The following is an 8,377-nucleotide window of genomic DNA, read 5'->3' on the forward strand; positions in this document are numbered from 1 at the left end:
CCAGGGTCTGCTGCAGGCTGCTGGGTAAGACTCCCGGGCTCCTTGCCCATTTTGCACTTAGGATGCTTCCCTGCCCGCTGCCAGTCTGGCCCAGGCTTAGCCACAGAGCCTGTTGAGGGGTTTGGTGTTTGAGCCAACATACTGAGCCCTGATCCGGCCTGACCCTGCCCACAAGGGCTTCCAGTGAGCATGTGTCCCCAGAACCTCACACAGCAATGGCAACCCACAGCATGGGCTACCCAGGATAGGAGTACTTATCCTGGGGACTGGCAACCACCGAACACCAGAGTTTTACCCAGAGAGCTTTGTGAACACCAGGTCCCCGTGTGCAGGTCCTCCTTGGGGAGGACTTGGGCTCTCCCCGTGACCCCCAACAGGGCCAGCATCCACGGTGGGTGAGGGATGTGGTTCAGACGTGGTTTGTCCCCAGGGTTCATGTCCTGGAAGCCTGGTCCCCAGTGTAGAGGTGAAGAGAGGCAGTGGGATCTTCCAGAGTCAGGGCCAGGTGGAGGTCTCAGGTAGGGCCAAGTGGCCTCAGTCTAACCTGAACAAACATGGCATCAAATATCAGCAAGGCCGGCCTCCGGCGCCGACCAGACAGCCACTGCACACACCCCGACACGTCCTCTGCCCCCGCATGCACTGCCACTGCCACTGACCCACTGGGCCGTGTCCAGGTGGACAGGAACGTCATGGGCTGGGAGCACTGTCCATGAATGCAGGACCCGAGCCCCCCCGGAGGCTTGCTGCTGCTTTTCACGGGTGGAGTGGTATCAGGAGCCCAGCCCGCCCTCCCTGTTGGGGATTTTTTCACTATGGAATCCATTCCTGTGAATCCTGCTGTTTCTAAAAGTCAAGGTGCGATTTTTCACAGGCTCCCTGGGACCCAGGTGAGATTTCTCGCTGGCTCCCTGTGACGTGGTGCACATGTGTGGCCTTGGACCACAGGCTTCCGGAGCCAGGTTGCATGAGCGCTGTCCTGCGAGGCTGGTTCCAGGGTGCCTGCGGAGCTTGCCCTGGGAGAGCCATGGCAGTGCCGAGCTTGCCCTGGGAGAGCCATGGCAGAGCAGAGCTTCCCCTGGGAATGCCATGGCAGTGCAGAGCTTCCCCTGGGAGAGCCATGGCAGAGCAGAGCTTCCCCTGGGAGAGCCATGGCAGAGCAGAGCTTCCCCTGGGAGAGCCATGGCAGTGCAGAGCTTCCCCTGGGAATGCCATGGCAGAGCAGAGCTTGCCCTGGGAGAGCCATGGCAGAGCAGAGCTTCCCCTGGGAGAGCCATGGCAGAGCAGAGCTTCCCCTGGGAATGCCATGGCAGAGCAGAGCTTGCCCTGGGAGAGCCATGGCAGAGCAGAGCTTCCCCTGGGAGAGCCATGGCAGAGCCGAGCTTCCCCTGGGAATGCCATGGCAGTGCAGAGCTTCCCCTGGGAATGCCATGGCAGAGCAGAGCTTGCCCTGGGAGAGCCATGGCAGAGCAGAGCTTCCCCTGGGAGAGCCATGGCAGAGCAGAGCTTCCCCTGGGAATGCCATGGCAGTGTAGAGCTTGCCCTGGGAATGCCATGGCAGTGCAGAGCTTGCCCTGGGAGAGCCATGGCAGAGCAGAGCTTCCCCTGGGAGAGCCATGGCAGAGCCGAGCTTGCCCTGGAAATGCCATGGCAGAGCAGAGCTTGCCCTGGGAGAGCCATGGCAGAGCCGAGCATGCCCTGGGAATGCCATGGCAGAGCCGAGCTTCCCCTGGGAGAGCCATGGCAGAGCAGAGCTTGCCCTGGGAGAGCCATGGCAGAGCCGAGCTTCCCCTGGGAGAGCCATGGCAGAGCCGAGCTTGCCCTGGGAGAGCCATGGCAGAGCAGAGCTTCCCCTGGGAGAGCCATGGCAGAGCAGAGCTTGCCCTGGGAATGCCATGGCAGAGCCGAGCTTCCCCTGGGAATGCCATGGCAGTGCAGAGCTTGCCCTGGGAGAGCCATGGCAGAGCAGAGCTTCCCCTGGGAGAGCCATGGCAGAGCAGAGCTTGCCCTGGGAATGCCATGGCAGAGCCGAGCTTCCCCTGGGAATGCCATGGCAGTGCAGAGCTTGCCCTGGGAGAGCCATGGCAGAGCAGAGCTTGCCCTGGGAATGCCATGGCAGAGCCGAGCTTCCCCTGGGAATGCCATGGCAGTGCAGAGCTTGCCCTGGGAATGCCATGGCAGAGCCGAGCTTCCCCTGGGAGAGCCATGGCAGAGCAGAGCTTGCCCTGGGAGAGCCATGGCAGAGCAGAGCTTCCCCTGGGAGAGCCATGGCAGAGCAGAGCTTGCCCTGGGAATGCCATGGCAGAGCCGAGCTTCCCCTGGGAATGCCATGGCAGTGCAGAGCTTGCCCTGGGAATGCCATGGCAGAGCCGAGCTTCCCCTGGGAGAGCCATGGCAGAGCAGAGCTTGCCCTGGGAATGCCATGGCAGAGCCGAGCTTCCCCTGGGAGAGCCATGGCAGAGCAGAGCTTGCCCTGGGAATGCCATGGCAGAGCAGAGCTTCCCCTGGGAGAGCCATGGCAGAGCAGAGCTTGCCCTGGGAATGCCATGGCAGAGCCGAGCTTCCCCTGGGAGAGCCATGGCAGAGCAGAGCTTGCCTTGGGAATGCCATGGCAGAGCCGAGCTTCCCCTGGGAGAGCCATGGCAGAGCAGAGCTTGCCTTGGGAATGCCATGGCAGAGCCGAGCTTCCCCTGGGAATGCCATGGCAGTGCAGAGCTTGCCTTGGGAATGCCATGGCAGAGCCGAGCTTCCCCTGGGAATGCCATGGCAGAGCCGAGCTTCCCCTGGGAATGCCATGGCAGAGCCGAGCTTCCCCTGGGAGAGCCATGGCAGAGCCGAGCTTCCCCTGGGAATGCCATGGCAGTGCAGAGCTTGCCTTCGCCTTTCGGTTACTGGTCTAAAAAACAAAGATCTCATTGTTTTCAAGATGAGTCCTGTGTGACGATTGATTTGAATTGTCAACTTGATTGGATTAAGAGATGCCAATGATCAAGTGTCTTCTGGGTGAGTCAGTGAGGGCGTGTCTAGGAGGGACTGGCATGTGGGATGGTGAACTGAAGTGGAGCCCCTCCCTATGTGTGGGCAGCACTGCCCAACAGGATGGAATAAAAACTGGGAGAAAAGGAAGTAGATGCAGACCCGAACTCGGCTCTTCTTGAACAGGTTCTTGATTGCTGCTTCGATCATGTGATATCGGACTCTCACTTCTTCACTCTTCCAAAGCGGACTCTGCCAGTGATTCTCCAGGTAGTTTCCAGAAGCCTTGGTCTTGGACTAGGGTAGCACTGTTGATCCTTCTTGTTCTGGGGCTTCTGCCTCTTGGACTGCGCAGCTGCTGGTTCTTCCAGCTCTCTAGCCTGCAGACCACCGTTGTGAACTATCCAACATCTGGTCTTGTGAGCCAATCTAATAAATCCCTTTTTATAATCCTACTTCCTGTTGATTCTGTTCCTGTAGAGAACTGTTACAGGGTGCAGTTTAAGAATAGACTGATCATCACTGAGAAGTACAAATCTGAGAGTCTTTATTAGTTGACTGACTGACTGTCTCACACAATGCCCCAAAAATGACTATTTGGAGGACATCCCTGAGCATAGGGTTACAGGGGGTTTTATACCATAAGTAAAGCATGTTAGTACATCAATCATAAGTGGCTGTTGCTATGATTCAAAACTAATAAACTAACATCATGAGATCTAAAAATCATAAGCAGAAGGGGAAGTGGGTCAAAACAACCTTAGTTGGGTACAAGTTAAAGAATGGTTACTAACATTTAGACAATTATTGCTGACAGGGTACATTGTCCAAGAAAAATCAGGAACTAAAAAGAGAACAATTTTACATTGTATAAGGCTTGCCATTTTGTGTTGCCAAACATGCCAGGCCAAGCAACTGTGGCTGGGTACAGGGCGGGTGTTCCCACGGGAGAAGCATTTCCATGGCATGAAGTCTAGGGTAAAATGGGGTCTGTCTGGTCATTGCCCATGCAGCCTGGCTCATAACAGAATCCTGACTAATACACCCTGTTTCATGTTGTCTTTTTTAGGTTTTCAATTGCTGGATAAAATCAAGACTTAAGAGTTATGTGGGGTCGTTTGTCTGTTTGACTATTTGCTTTTACAATTTTTAAGTTACTCCCCTGCATAAGTGAACGTCTGTTCTTCAGTGATGGTCTGTGATCCTTCTTTGATAAAGTATGTGAAGCCTTTGACATCTCTGGCTTCCGTGGATTGGTCCTGAGTCTTCAGGAGTGGACGCTAACTTGGAAGGGTCTTCGCTTGGCCCGGCCATCCTCAAGGATGCGCCTCTCATCTTGTGGACAAGACCAGCCAGGCTGGGTGCATGCTGCCTGTGTGGCAGGGCCCACGTCCTCAGGCCCACCTGTGGATGTGGGGCGACTGTGGATGCCGGCTATGGGTCTCCCCTGGCCGCCGTCCTGGTGTGACCTGCCGGCCGAGGCAGCCGCCCTGAAGGGCGGTAGCCAGGAGGCAACCAGGCTCCTCCTCAGTGCGGAGCTCACCAGTCTTACTGCAGAGCTTCTGCCTCCCAGATTTGGACTCTTCTCTAAAAACCTTTGCAACCGGATTCATGCAGGTGACTTCAACAAGAACTGCTTGCAAGCTGGTTTCTGAGAGCCTCAAGATCAATAAATCAACACTTGCAGGGTGCCCTGCCGCTCCCCACTCAGCTCAAGTCTCTTAAAACCCAGTGCAGTGTGCCGTTTTCCTGTTTGAATCTGCTGAGTCTGAGGGGCATCGGACATGGCCCCCGGTCCCCCAGCCTGGCCTTCCTCACCTGTTTCCTGAGGGCCCAGGCCTCTGCCACACCTGGCCATCTCTGCCTGGACACTCCCCCTGTCCTCAGCAGACAGGGCCCAGCTCCAGAGCAGAGCTCAGCCGCGTGGCTCCCTGGCTGGTGAGCACAGAGGCCCCTCTCCCTGCTAGGACCTGCAGCCTCAGCCCACTAGGGCCACTGGGCAGGAGGGCACACACAGTCCACGTGTACTTGGGTAGGTGTTCACACACGGACGTGTGGAAGCAGCCGCGGGGCCCTGGAGGTTGGGTAACTGATAGACTGTTTTTAGGGATTTAGGGCTCAGACCTGGAGGCAGGAAGGCAGGGAGGGGAGGAGAGGGCAGGAGTAGCACCTCTACTCTGAAGGCAATGGACCCTCTCCTTTGTAGGGACATAACCTCCAGGAGACAGAGCCTGCATAGTCCAGTCGCCTCTGGTACCCCTCTGCCCCCGCTGCACTGGAAGTCAAGCTTTTGACATGAGAGTTTTGGGGACATGTTCAGACCACAGCGGCGTGGGACACATGTGTTTAGCTATGTTTGTGTGCAGAAGCCTCTGTGCACATGCACTCGTGCATGTGGTCCAAGTCTCATGGCATGACTGGAGCAGGTGCAGACCCTGTAAGGAAGGCAGGGAGCAGCGTCTCTGGACCGCCAGGGTCCCCAGGCGAGTTGGAGCACTGAGAGGGGAGCCATCACGTGGGCATCCCAGAGCCCTTGGCCAGCCTGTGAAGCCAGGTTGGACAGGCAGAGTGGAGGACAGGGTGCATTCCTGGCTGCCTCCGTGGTGCCCTGCTCAGACCCTGGTGAACGAGAGACCAGGCCGGCCTCACATGCCGCCAACCTCCCGCTGGGTCAAGTCTCTCCCTAAGAATGGCTAGGGAGGGTCACCGCCCCTTGGCCAGGGCTGTTGGATTCAGCTTGCAGATGTCGTCAATCGTGCAATACAAACACCAGGAGGCGGATGAGCGGGCAACGTGAGCACTCGGGGTCTCCCCCAGGGTCCCGTCGACGGGGGTGTGCACGAGAGGTGGGGAGAGGGCCGCTGCACCAGTTCACACCTCAGAGCCTGGCTCCGGGGCCAGCTCCTCAGGGAGCCTGTGGAAACAGCCTCCAGGCCCGACACTGAGCAAACAGCCTGCGGACACGTGGGGACGCTGGGACTCCGGTGTGGTAGCCGCGAGAGGGCCTGGTGAGCCTGGACCCACTCGGCTGGACGAGATTGAGCAGGAAGCGGCCAGGCACCCCGTCCTGGAGCGGCGTCCCTCGCCCCTCTGTGGACAGGACCACCAGCCGTCCTCAGGGTCCACAGGCTCCACAGGGCAAGGCTTGCCCCGGGTTTGCCCGGCTTGCGCTGTCACTTGCTCAGAAGCACCAGGGGGATGCCCTCTGCCTCTGACAGACCTCCCCGCACTCAGAGCGAGCCAGGGCCAGGGCACCAGGAGCAGCACCAGGTCTTCTGGGGCAGCACGGGGCTCCCTCCCGGGCTGGAGCGGGCCTGGGGCGGTCCCGGCCCCTCCTCCACACCACCCCATCCTTCCTCTCCTCTGCTCTTCTCTGGTCTCTCCCCTGATGGCGATAACAGGAGGCAGGACTGGCAGGTAACCTGCCATGGCCTGCCATGGCCACCAGCATGGCCACTGCGCCGCTGTGTGCCCGTTGCGCACACTGCTACTGCGGGCTGAAGCAGTGGGCTTCCCGGGGCGTCCCTCCTGGTTGGAAGGTGAGGGCAGACACATAATGAATGGGAGCTGTGTGAGCAGCTCACTTCAGGGCCACTGGGCGAGGAACAGTGTGAAGAGGAAGCCCCCTGGGAGGGCGCAGGGGACAGGAGGGCTGTGGAGGTGGACAGTGCTGTCCTCAAGTACCTGAGGACTGAGGCTCAGATCCAGGACAAAACCTTCCTGGCAAAGGAAGCAACAAAGGTACTGTGGCAGCCAGCCCCGTGAACCTGGGGCTGGGTGGGCAGGAGGACATGGGAGAGGACATGCACCCCAAGGCCCCAGAGGGCTGAGTGGCTGTCACAAAGACTCTGCATGAAGGAGGGTGGCCTTTGCAGCCTAGTGGCAACTACTGTGTTTGGTCCAGATGGTCACAGAGAGCAGCCTGAGGTGCACAAGGGCAGTGCCATTGTGGAGTGGGCTGCACCAGGCTTGCTGGCAACGTGCATTGTCAGCTCCCGCTTCTCACGGTGCCCAGCGATCCCACATCCTCACCAGTGCCCGGGAGCAGGCAGACTGGCTTTCCCCAGCCCTGAGAGGTTGCCCGTGGCCCCAGGGAGGAGGGAAGCCACCGATGCTTGTAGGTTTCCCGTTATGGTGGACCCTGGGCTGTGGACTTTGGTCCTAAGCAACAGCACACAACAGGTAGCACCTGGAGGCAGGAGGTGACCACCCTTGCCAGGTGAGGGCCGTGGGCTGGTGAGGAGACCCTCTGCACCCTGAAGACAGAATCCATGCAAGTCCTGCCTGGCTAGTGACGTGTGCCCGAGAAGAAGGCCAGTGGCTCCAGGGATTTGGGCCTGGGGCCCTGGGATGGGAAAGCCCTGGCCAGCCGGGCTGGGGGAGGCTGAAGGGCGGTGCAGGGGTCCTGTGGACAGTGAGCATCACAGGCTGGGCCTCATGCACATGAGGGTCACGGAGAGATGTGGACATGTGGTGTGGTGTTGGGAGGAGATCTCAGCTGGGAGGCCACTCTGGGTGGACCCAGTATGCGGGATATTCTCGAGAGAGCCTCCTGAGGAAGGAGGGTGAGGTCTGAGCCGGAGCTCGGGACACGGATGGACGGAGGGCTTCTCAGAAACAAAGACCTTCAGAAAGACCACGAGGGCACAGCCAGCCTGCTGGGCTCCACTGACCCCAGGAACCAAGTTGGGGAGAGAGCAGGTCCACCATTAGTGCTCCTGTGAGCTCAGGGCAGTGGTCCTCCGTGGAAGTCTCTGGACTGGGCGGTCAAGGGTTTGGGGAGTCAGTGAAGGACCTGGGCCACCCTGAGATCAGAAAAGCAGAGGCACCTGCACCTGCAAGTGTGGACTTCAGGTGGAGGGGCCGGGTGGGCGTGGACATGGGGTGGAGGGGCCGGGTGGGCGGGGACATGGGTGGAGGGGCGGGGACATGGGTGGAGGGGCGGGTGGGCGTGGACATGGGGTGGAGGGGCGGGTGGGCGGGGACATGGGTGGAGGGGACAGGTGGGCGTGGACATCCAGGTGGAGGGGCAGGCAGTTGTGGTGTAGGAACTCTTCCTGAGCAGGTGACACTGTGGGGACACATGAGGGCCACCCTGCTCTCTATGACGGAGCCCCTCACAGGTGACATGTGGTCTCGGAGCATCCCATCTGGACAGCTATAATCAGACAGGCGGCAGCAGGTACAGGTGAGGATGTGGTGGACAGACCTCATGGTGAGAGTGGGATGATGGGGCAGGCTGGAGACCGTCAGTTCTGGGAAAGGACAGCAAGGTGGCCCTGGCGCAGCCCAGAGGGAGCTGAGAAATCCCTGCACAAATCCGGTGCGGGCATTCATGACGGCCCGTCTAAGAGCAGCGGGTAGAGACCGCCCCGTTCCAGGGGCTGGGGCGGAGCGGCTT

The sequence above is a fragment of the Sciurus vulgaris genome (assembly GCF_902686455.1).
Source record: "Sciurus vulgaris genome assembly, chromosome: 14".
Classification (NCBI taxonomy): Eukaryota; Metazoa; Chordata; class Mammalia; order Rodentia; family Sciuridae; genus Sciurus; species Sciurus vulgaris.